Here is a 10,523-nt window from a genome sequence, read left to right as displayed (position 1 = left end):
GAACTTCAAAAATGAAACCATAAACGTGTTAAAATGCAAGATAAACTTGAAATAAATTTGACCAGAAAAAAAAATTCTTAAATTAACAGAGTCTACATAGTGGTTTACCTGCTCGTTCTAGATTCCAGTCGCTCTCGTCTCTTCTGTCAGGTACCTCATCTGAAACAGCTAAGATGACAGAACATTTTGAAACCATAAATGTGAACACTGCAGAACAAGAACAAAGAAATTGTGTAACTTCCCACTAGTGTTGAGCAAATCAAAGCTGATGAAGTGGAATTCAATCCAAAGTTTAGGAAAAATATGATTTGCATAAAATCTGTGGTAACAAACCAATTTTTTCCTAAAGTGGCAGCTACATATGTTACAAAGTGAAAGTAAAAAGCTCGGGAACGCAAGATTACCCATAGAGCCATGCAGACAGCCAATAAGCAGCTAGCCAGCCCCTGTGATGTCACAGCCCTATAAGGCCCCATTCACACGTCTGCAATTTTGTTCCGCATTTTGCAGAACGGAATTGCGGACCCGTTCATTTCTATGTGCTGCCCGGATACGGAATTGTGGACCCGCACTTCCGGGTCCGCAATTCCGTTCCCGAAAAAAGTAGAACATGTCCTATTCTTGTCAGCAAGACAAGAATAGGCATATTTTATTAGTGCCGGCAATGTGCGGTCCGCAAAATGCGGAACGCACATTGCCTGTGTCCGTGTTTTGCGGATCCACGGATCCGCAAAACATGCTACGGATGTGTGAATGGAGCCTAAATCCCTCATCCTGCCCAGTCTCTGCCATTTCACTCTGAGCTGATTATAGGGAGAGACATGACAGGTGCTAGAAACAATGATCTAGAAAGCCTTTAATTGTAAAATATTGGATAGGGAGAGTTCCGGGACAGTGCAGGATCAGTGTAGGGAGAGCGTAGGAAGACTTTTTACACAGTATAGGGAGAGGATAGGGAGAGTGCAGGGACTAATTGAACATATCACATGACCTAACCCTTTAGATGAACACCGTAAAAAAAAAAAAAAAAAAATGGTCACCTTACATCACAAAAAGTACAACAGCAAGCGATCAAAAAGGCGTATGCCCACCAAGATAGTACCAATCTAACCGTCACCTCATCCCGCAAAAAATGAGCCCCGATCTGAGACAATCGCCAAAAAAAATAAAATAAAATATAGCTCAGATTATGGAGACACTAAAACATAATTTTTTTTTGTTTTACAAAATCTGTTATTGTGTAAAACTTACATAAATAAAAAAAAGTATACATATTAGGTATCACCGCATCCGTATCAGTTTTGAATACCTTGAGGGGTGTAGTTTCTTAGATGGGGTCATTTTTATGGAGTTTCTACTCTAGGGGTGCATCAGGGGGGCTTCAAATGGGACATGGTGTCAAAAAACCAGTCCAGCAAAATCTGCCTTCTAAAAACCGTATGGCATTCCTTTCCTTCTGCGCCCTGCCGTGTGCCCGTACAGCGGTTTACGACCACATATGAGGTGTTTCTGTAAACTACAGAATCAGAGCCATAAATATTGAGTTTTGTTTGGCTGTTAACCCTTGCTTTGTAACTGGAAAAAAAAATCTTAAAATGGAAAATCTGCCAAAATAGTGAAATTTTGAAATTGTATCTATATTTTCCATTAATTCTTGCGGAACACCTAAAGGGTAAACGACGTTTGTAAAATTAGTTTTGAATACCTTGAGGGGTGTAGTTTCTTAGATGGGGTCATTTTTGGGTGGTTTCTATTATGTAAGCCTCACAAAGTGACTTCAGACCTGAACTGGTCCTTAGAAAGATGTTTTTTGAAAATTTCTGAGAAAATTCAAGATTTACTTCTATACTTCTAAACCTTGTAACGTCCCCCAAAAATAAAATGTCATTCCCAAAATGATCCTAACATAAAGTAAACATATGGGAAATGTAAAGTAATAACTATTTTTGTAGGTATTAATATGTATTATAGAATAGAGAAATTGAAACTTGGAAATTTGGAAATTTTTCAAAATTTTTGGCAAATTTGGTATTTTTTTATAAATAAAAATGAAAATTTTTGACTCCATTTTACCAGTGTCATGAAGTACAATATGTGACAAAAAAACAATCTCAGAATGGCCTGGATAAGTCAAAGCGTTTTAAAGTTATCACCACAAAAAATGGCCTGGTCCTGAAGGTGAAAATGAGCCCTGTCCTTAAGGGGTTAAAAGTAGAGAAATTTACATTTTAAAAATTGCAAATTTTTCCAAATTTTTGGTACATTTGGCATTTTTTTTATAAATAAAAATGATATATTTTGACTCAAATTTATCACTGTCAATGAAGTGACAAGAAAATTATCTCTGAATGGTCTGGATAAGTAAAAGCATTTTTAAGTTATCACCACATAAAGTGTCAGATTTGCAAAAAATGGCCTGGTCCTTAAGGTGAAAAATAGCATGGTCCTGAAGGGGTTAAAGACATGATCAGACAATCCCATTTATTTTTATTTATTTATTTTACTCCCTTATATAGCGCTGACATATTCTGCAGCATTTTACAGACATTAGCATCATGAAGTCTCCAGTGAGGCTCATCTAAGGTCCCTGTATCATCAGCATTTCTTTGGATTTTTGGAGGAAATCTAAACAAACACGGGAAGAACATACAAACGCCCCACACATGTCTTTGAACATTTGAAAAAATGCTTTTCAATGGAAAAAAATGCAAAAATAAAAGTCACTCTTTTGCAGCATCCCATTTGGGTCGCCATGAAGTTTTTGCTGCCTGGAGGATTGCTGGCAGACGAATTGTAGGCTTTGCGTTTACCAAGCTTGGTTTTGTTTAGTGGCGGGGGCAATGTGGGCCTTTGTAGTTGCTTGCTCTCTCTTTGGCCTCTTCCTCACGAACGTATTTTCTTTCCGTGTCCATTCCATTTTTTTTGCGGATTGTATACGGAACCATTCATTTCAATAGGTCCTCAAAAAAAATGGAAAAGTACTCCGTGTGCATTCAGTTTCCGTATTTCCATATATCCGTTCTGCTAAAAGAGATATTTTGTCCTATTATTGTCCACATTACGGACAAGGATAGGACTGTTCTATTAGGGGCCAGCTGTTCCGTTCCGCAAAATACGTAATGCACACGGACGTCATCCATATTTTTTGCGGATCTGTTTTTTGCGGACCGCAAAATACATGCAGTCGTGTGCAAGAGGCCTTAGCCTAATGGCAAAGCCTAAGGTCCCTTTCAAATGAGCGATTTTTCCATGTGGGTGCAAAGCGTGAACTACGTAAACGCCTAGCACCCGCACTAAATCCTGACTGTGTCTGTGCACATGAGCGTTATTTTTCACCCATCATTTCTTTGTTTAGGAAAAATCGCAGCATGTTCTATATTGTGGGTTTTCATGCAGCCGTTCTCCCATAGAAGTGAATGGGGCTTCAGTGAAAAACGCATTGCATCCGGATACAATCTGGATGCAGTGCGTTTTTCACTGATGGTTGCTAGGAGATGTTGTTTGTTAATCTTCAGGTTTTTTTTCTCGTGAAGACAAATCTAACTGAACTTGCTTGTGAAATGGTGTGAAAGAAGCCTAAAAGGCTGATAAGGAGGTTTGGACAACATTTCTGGATTTCTAGTCTACAATGGTCACGAAATGGGGTAAAGTTCCAAACTTTTCACTGAGTTCCGGGGCTCATGGCTTAGGTGTAGGGATGAGCGAACCCGAACTGACATTTTCGTAAAAGTCCGGGTTCGGGTTTGGTGTTCGGCGCTTTCTTGGCGCTTTTTGAAAGGCTGCAAAGCAGCCAATCAACAAGGGTCATACTACTTGCCCCAAGAGGCCATCACAGCCATGCCTACTATTGGCATGGCTGTGATTGGCCAGTGCAGCATGTGACCCAGCCTCTATATAAGCTGGAGTCACGTAGCGCTGCACGTCACTCTGCTATGATCAGTGTAGGGAGAGGTTGCAGCTGCTGCTGTTAGGGCGAGATTAGACAGTGATTAACTCTGCAAAAACACTTAATTCAGTGATCTACAGCTGTGGATCATTGAACTGCTGCTATTTAATTGCTCACTGTTTTTAGGCTGCCCAGAGCGTTTTTATCTCACTTTTTTCTTGGGTGATCGGCGGCCATTTTGTGTTTTGTGGTGCGCCAGCACAAGCTGCCACCAAGTCCATTTAACCATCAATAGTGTGGTTATTTTTTTGCTATATCCTACATCAGGGGCTTGGCTGTGCTTGCTATTTTATTGAGGGGTAAAATACAATTGGCCAAAATAGCAGTACCCTAAATCTGGTGTTTCAGCTGTGGCTAGCCAATTGTAATACTGTCTGCTGTCTGCTGAAGCACAGTTTTTGTTCTGGGTTGAATACAATTCCCAACTTAGCAATTCCCTAAATATTTTTTTTCTGCTGTATCAGGCCAAGTTTAAATTGATCCATAAAATGGTATATTAGATTGAAGGTGCGGATAGTGTCATCCTCAATAACTTCACACGCTACCGTTCATTTCCAAGTTTAAATAATTCTGTCCGTAAACGTATACCTGTCACCCAGCGCCTAAATAATAGGCCTAAAATTTATATTCAGCTAAATCTGTGTTTATTGCTGAGGCTGGTCAATTTATTTAGTGTCCGCCAAAGCACAGTTTTTGTTCTGGGTTGAATACAATTCCCAACTTAGCAATTCCCTAAATCAGTGGTTTCTGCTGTATCAGGCCAACTTTAAATCTATCCATAAAAGGGTATATTAGATTGAAGGTGCGGATAGTGTCATCCTCAATAACTTCACACGCTACCGTGCATCTCCATGTCTAATTCTCTCCGTAAACGTATACCGGTCATCCAGCGCCTAAATACTAGGCCTACAATTTATATTCAGCTAAATCTGTTGATACTGCTGTGGCTGGTCAATCTATTTAGTGTCTGCCAAAGCACAGTTTTTGTTCTGGGTTGAAATACAATTCCCAACTTAGAGCAGAAACCACAAATTTAGGGAATTACTATCAGGCCAAGGTTAAATCTATCCATAAAAGGGTATATTAGATTGAAGGTGCGGATAGGGTCATCCTCAACAACTTCACACGCTATCGTGCATTTCCAAGTCTAATTCTGTCCGTAAAAGGGATACCTGTCATCCAGGGCCTAAATACTAGGCCTACAATTTATATTCAGCTAAATCTGTCGTTACTGCTGTGCCTGTATTGGTGTAATACGGTACCTAAATAGATAGCTAGATAGTGTTAGGTGATCGTAAAAAAAGGCCTGAATTTGAATTCAATACATTGGGCCAAATAATTTTTTTCTTATTGTGGTGAATGGTAACAATGAGGAAAACATCTAGTAAGGGACGCGGACATGGTCGTGGTGGTGTTAGTGGACCCTCTGGTGCTGGGAGAGGACGTGGCTGTTCTGCCACAGCCACACGTCCTAGTGAACCAACTACCTCAGGTCCCAGTAGCCAGCAGAATTTACAGCGATATTTGGTGGGGCCCAATGCCGTTCTAAGGATGGTAAGGCCTGAGCAGGTACAGGCATTAGTCAATTGGGTGGCCGACAGTGGATCCAGCACGTTCACATTATCTCCCACCCAGTCTTCTGCAGAAAGCGCACAGATGGCGCCTGAAAACCAAGCCCATCAGTCTGTCACATCACCCCCATGCATATCAGGGAAACTGTCTGAGCCTCAAGTTATGCAGCAGTCTCTTATGCTGTTTGAAGACTCTGCTTCCAGGGTTTCCCAAGGGCATCCACCTAGCCCTTCCCCAGCGGTGGAAGACATAGAATGCACTGACGCACAACCACTTATGTTTCCTGATGATGAGGACATGGAAATACCACCTCAGCATGTCTCTGATGATGACGAAACACAGGTGCCAACTGCTGCGTCTTTCTGCAGTGTGCAGACTGAACAGAAGGTCAGGGAGGAAGACTGGGTGGAAGACGATGCAGGGGACGATGAGGTCCTAGACCCCACATGGAATGAAGGTCGTGCCACTGACTTTCACAGTTCGGAGGAAGAGGCAGTGGTGAGACCGAGCCAACAGCGTAGCAAAAGAGGGAGCAGTGGGCAAAAGCAGAACACCCCCCGCAAAAGAGACTCCGCCTGTACTGACCGCCGCCATCTGGGACCGAGCACCCCAAAGGCAGCTTCAAGGAGTTCCCTGGCATGTTACTTCTTCAAACAATGTGCTGACGACAAGACCCGAGTGGTTTGCACGCTGTGTCATCAGAGCCTGAAGCGAGGCATTAACGTTCTGAACCTTACCACAACCTGCATGACCAGGCACCTGCATGCAAAGCATGAACTGCAGTGGAGTAAACACCTTAAAAACAAGGAACTCACTCAGGCTCCCCCTGCTACCTCTTCTGCTGCTGCCGCCTCGGCCTCTTCTGCTGCTGCCGCCTCGGCCTCTTCCTCCGCCTCTGGAGGAACGTTGGCACCTGCCGCCCAGCAAACAGAGGATGTACCCCCAACACCACCACCTCTGTCACCAAGCATCTCAACCATGTCACACGGCAGCGTTCAGCTCTCCATCTCACAAACATTTGAGAGAAAGCGTAAATTCCCACCTAGCCACCCTCGATCCCTGGCCCTGAATGCCAGCATTTCTAAACTACTGGCCTATGAAATGCTGTCATTGAGGCTGGTGGACACAGACAGCTTCAAACAGCTCATGTCGCTTGCTGTCCCACAGTATGTTGCTCCCAGCCGCCACTACTTCTCCAAGAGAGCCGTGCCTTCCCTGCACAACCAAGTATCCGATAAAATCAAGTGTGCACTGCGCAACGCCATCTGTGGCAAGGTCCACCTAACCACAGATACGTGGACCAGTAAGCACGGCCAGGGACGCTATATCTCCCTAACTGCACACTGGGTAAATGTAGTGGCGGCTGGGCCCCAGGCGGAGAGCTGTTTGGTGCACGTCCTTCCGCCGCCAAGGATCGCAGGGCAACATTCTTTCCCTCCTGTTGCCTCCTCCTCCTACTCGGCTTCCTCCTCCTCTTCTTCCACCTTCTCATCCAGTCAGCCACACACCTTCACCACCAACTTCAGCACAGCCCGGGGTAAACGTCAGCAGGCCATTCTGAAACTCATATGTTTGGGGGACAGGCCCCACACCGCACAGGAGTTGTGGCGGAGTATAGAACAACAGACCGACGAGTGGTTGCTGCCAGTGAGCCTCAAGCCCGGTCTGGTGGTGTGTGATAATGGCCGAAATCTCGTTGCATCTCTGGGACTAGCCGGTTTGACGCACATCCTTTGCCTGGCACATGTGCTGAATTTGGTGGTGCAGAAGTTCATTCACAACTACCCCGACATGTCAGAGCTGCTGCATAAAGTGCGGGCCGTCTGTTCGCGCTTCCGGTGTTCACATCCTGCCGCTGCTCGCCTGTCTGCGCTACAGCGTAACTTCGGCCTTCCCGCTCACCGCCTCATATGCGACGTGCCCACCAGGTGGAACTCCACTTTGCACATGATGGACAGACTGGCCATAATGGAGTTTCAGCTGCAGCACGCACGGGTCAGTCGCACTGTGGATCAGCCCCACTTCACCACCAATGACTGGGCCTCCATGCGAGACCTGTGTGCCCTGTTGCGCTGTTTCGAGTACTCCACCAACATGGCCAGTGGCGATGATGCCGTTATCAGCGTTACAATACCACTTCTATGTCTCCTTGAGAAAACACTTAGGGCGATGATGGAAGAGGAGGTGGCCCAGGAGGAAGAGGAGGAAGAGGGGTCATTTTTAGCACTTTCAGGCCAGTCTCTTCGAAGTGACTCAGAGGGAGGTTTTTCGCAACAGCAGAGGCCAGGTACAAATGTGGCCAGCCAGGGCCCACTACTGGAGGACGAGGAGGACGAGGATGAGGAGGAGGTGGAGGAGGATGAGGATGAAGCATGTTCACAGCGGGGTGGCACCCAACGCAGCTCGGGCCCATCACTGGTGAGTGGCTGGGGGGAAACACAGGACGATGACGATACGCCTCCCACAGAGGACAGCTTGTCCTTACCTCTGGGCAGCCTGGCACACATGAGCGACTACATGCTGCAGTGCCTGCGCAACGACAGCAGAGTTGCCCACATTTTAACGTATGCGGACTACTGGGTTGCCTGACGAAGGCATGCCGAAACGCGCGTTCGGGTAGCGCCACCCTGGGTATCTTTGCACACGGTCTGTTCAGGTGAGCTTTGGTCTCCTGCTGCCCCCCTCTGGCCATATGATCCTGTTGTTCACCTATACTCGGTCTTTTCATGCAACATACTTCCATCTTATATGAGCTTGCATTTTTATGCCATTGGGGGTGCATGTGTAGACCTTGCTTTACCTGGCACTTTATGGTTCTATCATTTATCCATTCATTACATGGGTTGGGCACTGCACTTTCTTTTCCCATGTTATATACTACTATATACCATACTTTTTCATCTTTTTATCCATGTGTTTTTCCTCCCAGGGTGGCGCTCTTTTCTGTTCTCCGCTCTCATCATCATGCTTTACGGCATCTTATGTATTAGCTTTATTCATCTTTTGTCATTTTTTATCATGCTCTAATAAAATTTATATATTTTTGGTACTATGAGCTCCCTTTCTATTTGTTTCTGCTGGGTTGCCACCCTGCTGGATCCCTGGTACAAAGACAATGTGCTCACCTTACTTCCTGCACTGGAGCGTGATAGGAAGATGCGCGAGTACAAGCGCACGTTGGTAGACGCGCTACTGAGAGCATTCCCAAATGTCACAGGGGAACCAGTGGAAGCCCAAGGCGAAGGCAGAGGAGGAGCAAGAGGTCGCCAACGCAGCTGTGTCACGGCCAGATCCTCTGAGGGCAGGGTTAGCATGGCAGAGATGTGGAAAAGTTTTGTCAACACGCCACAGCTAACTGCACCACCACCTGATACGGAACGTGTTAGCAGGAGGCAACATTTCACTAACATGGTGGAACAGTACGTGTGCACACCCCTCCACGTACTGACTGATGGTTCGGCCCCATTCAACTTCTGGGTCTCCAACTTGTCCACGTGGCCAGAGCTAGCCTTTTATGCCTTGGAGGTGCTGGCCTGCCCGGCGGCCAGCGTTTTGTCTGAACGTGTATTCAGCACGGCAGGGGGCGTCATTACAGACAAACGCAGCCGCCTGTCTACAGCCAATGTGGACAAGCTGACGTTCATAAAAATGAACCAGGCATGGATCCCACAGGACCTGTCCATCCCTTGTGCAGATTAGACATTTATAACTACCTCCCCTTAACAATATATTATTCTACTCCAGGGCACTTCCTCATTCAATCCTATTTTTATTTTCATTTTACCATTATATTGCAGGGCAACCCAAAGTTGAATGAACCTCTCCTCTGTCTGTGTGCCGGGGCCTAAAAATATCTGACAGTGGCCTGTTCCAGTGTTGGGTGACATGAAGCCTGATTCTCTGCTATGACATGAAGCCTGAATCTCTGCTATGGGACCTCTCTCCTCTGTCTGGGTGCCGGGGCCTAAAAATATCTGACAGTGGCCTGTTCCAGTGTTGGGTGACATGAAGCCTGATTCTCTGCTATGACATGAAGCCTGAATCTCTGCTATGGGACCTCTCTCCTCTGTCTGGGTGCCGGGGCCTAAAAATATCTGACAGTGGCCTGTTCCAGTGTTGGGTGACATGAAGCCTGATTCTCTGCTATGACATGAAGCCTGAATCTCTGCTATGGGACCTCTCTCCTCTGTCTGGGTGCCGGGGCCTAAAAATATCTGAGAGTGGCCTGTTCCAGTGTTGGGTGACATGAAGCATGATTCTCTGCTATGACATGAAGCCTGAATCTCTGCTATGGGACCTCTCTCCTCTGTCTGGGTGCCGGGGCCTAAAAATATCTGACAGTGGCCTGTTTCAGTTTTGGTTGACATGAAGCCTGATTCTCTGCTATGACATGAAGCCTGAATCTCTGCTATGGGACCTCTCTCCTCTGTCTGGGTGCTGGGGCCTAAAAATATCTGATAGTGGCCTGTTCCAGTGTTTGGTGACATGAAGCATGATTCTCTGCTATGACATGAAGCCTGATTCTCTGCAATGGGACCTCTCTCCTCTGTCTGGGTGCCGGGGCCTAAACATATATGACAGTGGCCTGTTCCAGTGTTGGGTGACATGAAGCATGATTCTCTGCTATGACATGAAGCCTGATTCTCTGCAATGGGACCTCTCTCCTCTGTCTGGGTGCCGGGGCCTAAATATCTGACAATGGCCTGTTCCAGTGGTGGGTGACATGAAGCCTGATTCTCTGCCATGACATGAAGACTGATTCTCTGCAATGGGACCTCTCTCCAATTGATATTGGTTAATTTTAATTTATTTTATTTTTATTCATTTCCCTATCCACGTCTGTTTGCATGGGATTTACCTACATTTTGCTGCCTTTTGCAGCCCACTAGCCCTTTCCTGGGCTATTTTACAGCCTTTTTAGTGCCGAAAAGTTCGGGTCCCCATTGACTTCAATAAGGTTCGGGTTCGGGGCAAAGTTCGGGTCGAGTTCGGATCCCGAACCCGA

The sequence above is a fragment of the Bufo bufo genome, chromosome 1 (genome assembly GCF_905171765.1).
Source record: "Bufo bufo chromosome 1, aBufBuf1.1, whole genome shotgun sequence".
In the NCBI taxonomy this organism is placed as follows: Eukaryota; Metazoa; Chordata; class Amphibia; order Anura; family Bufonidae; genus Bufo; species Bufo bufo.
Note: the sequence above shows the minus strand (reverse complement) of the source record.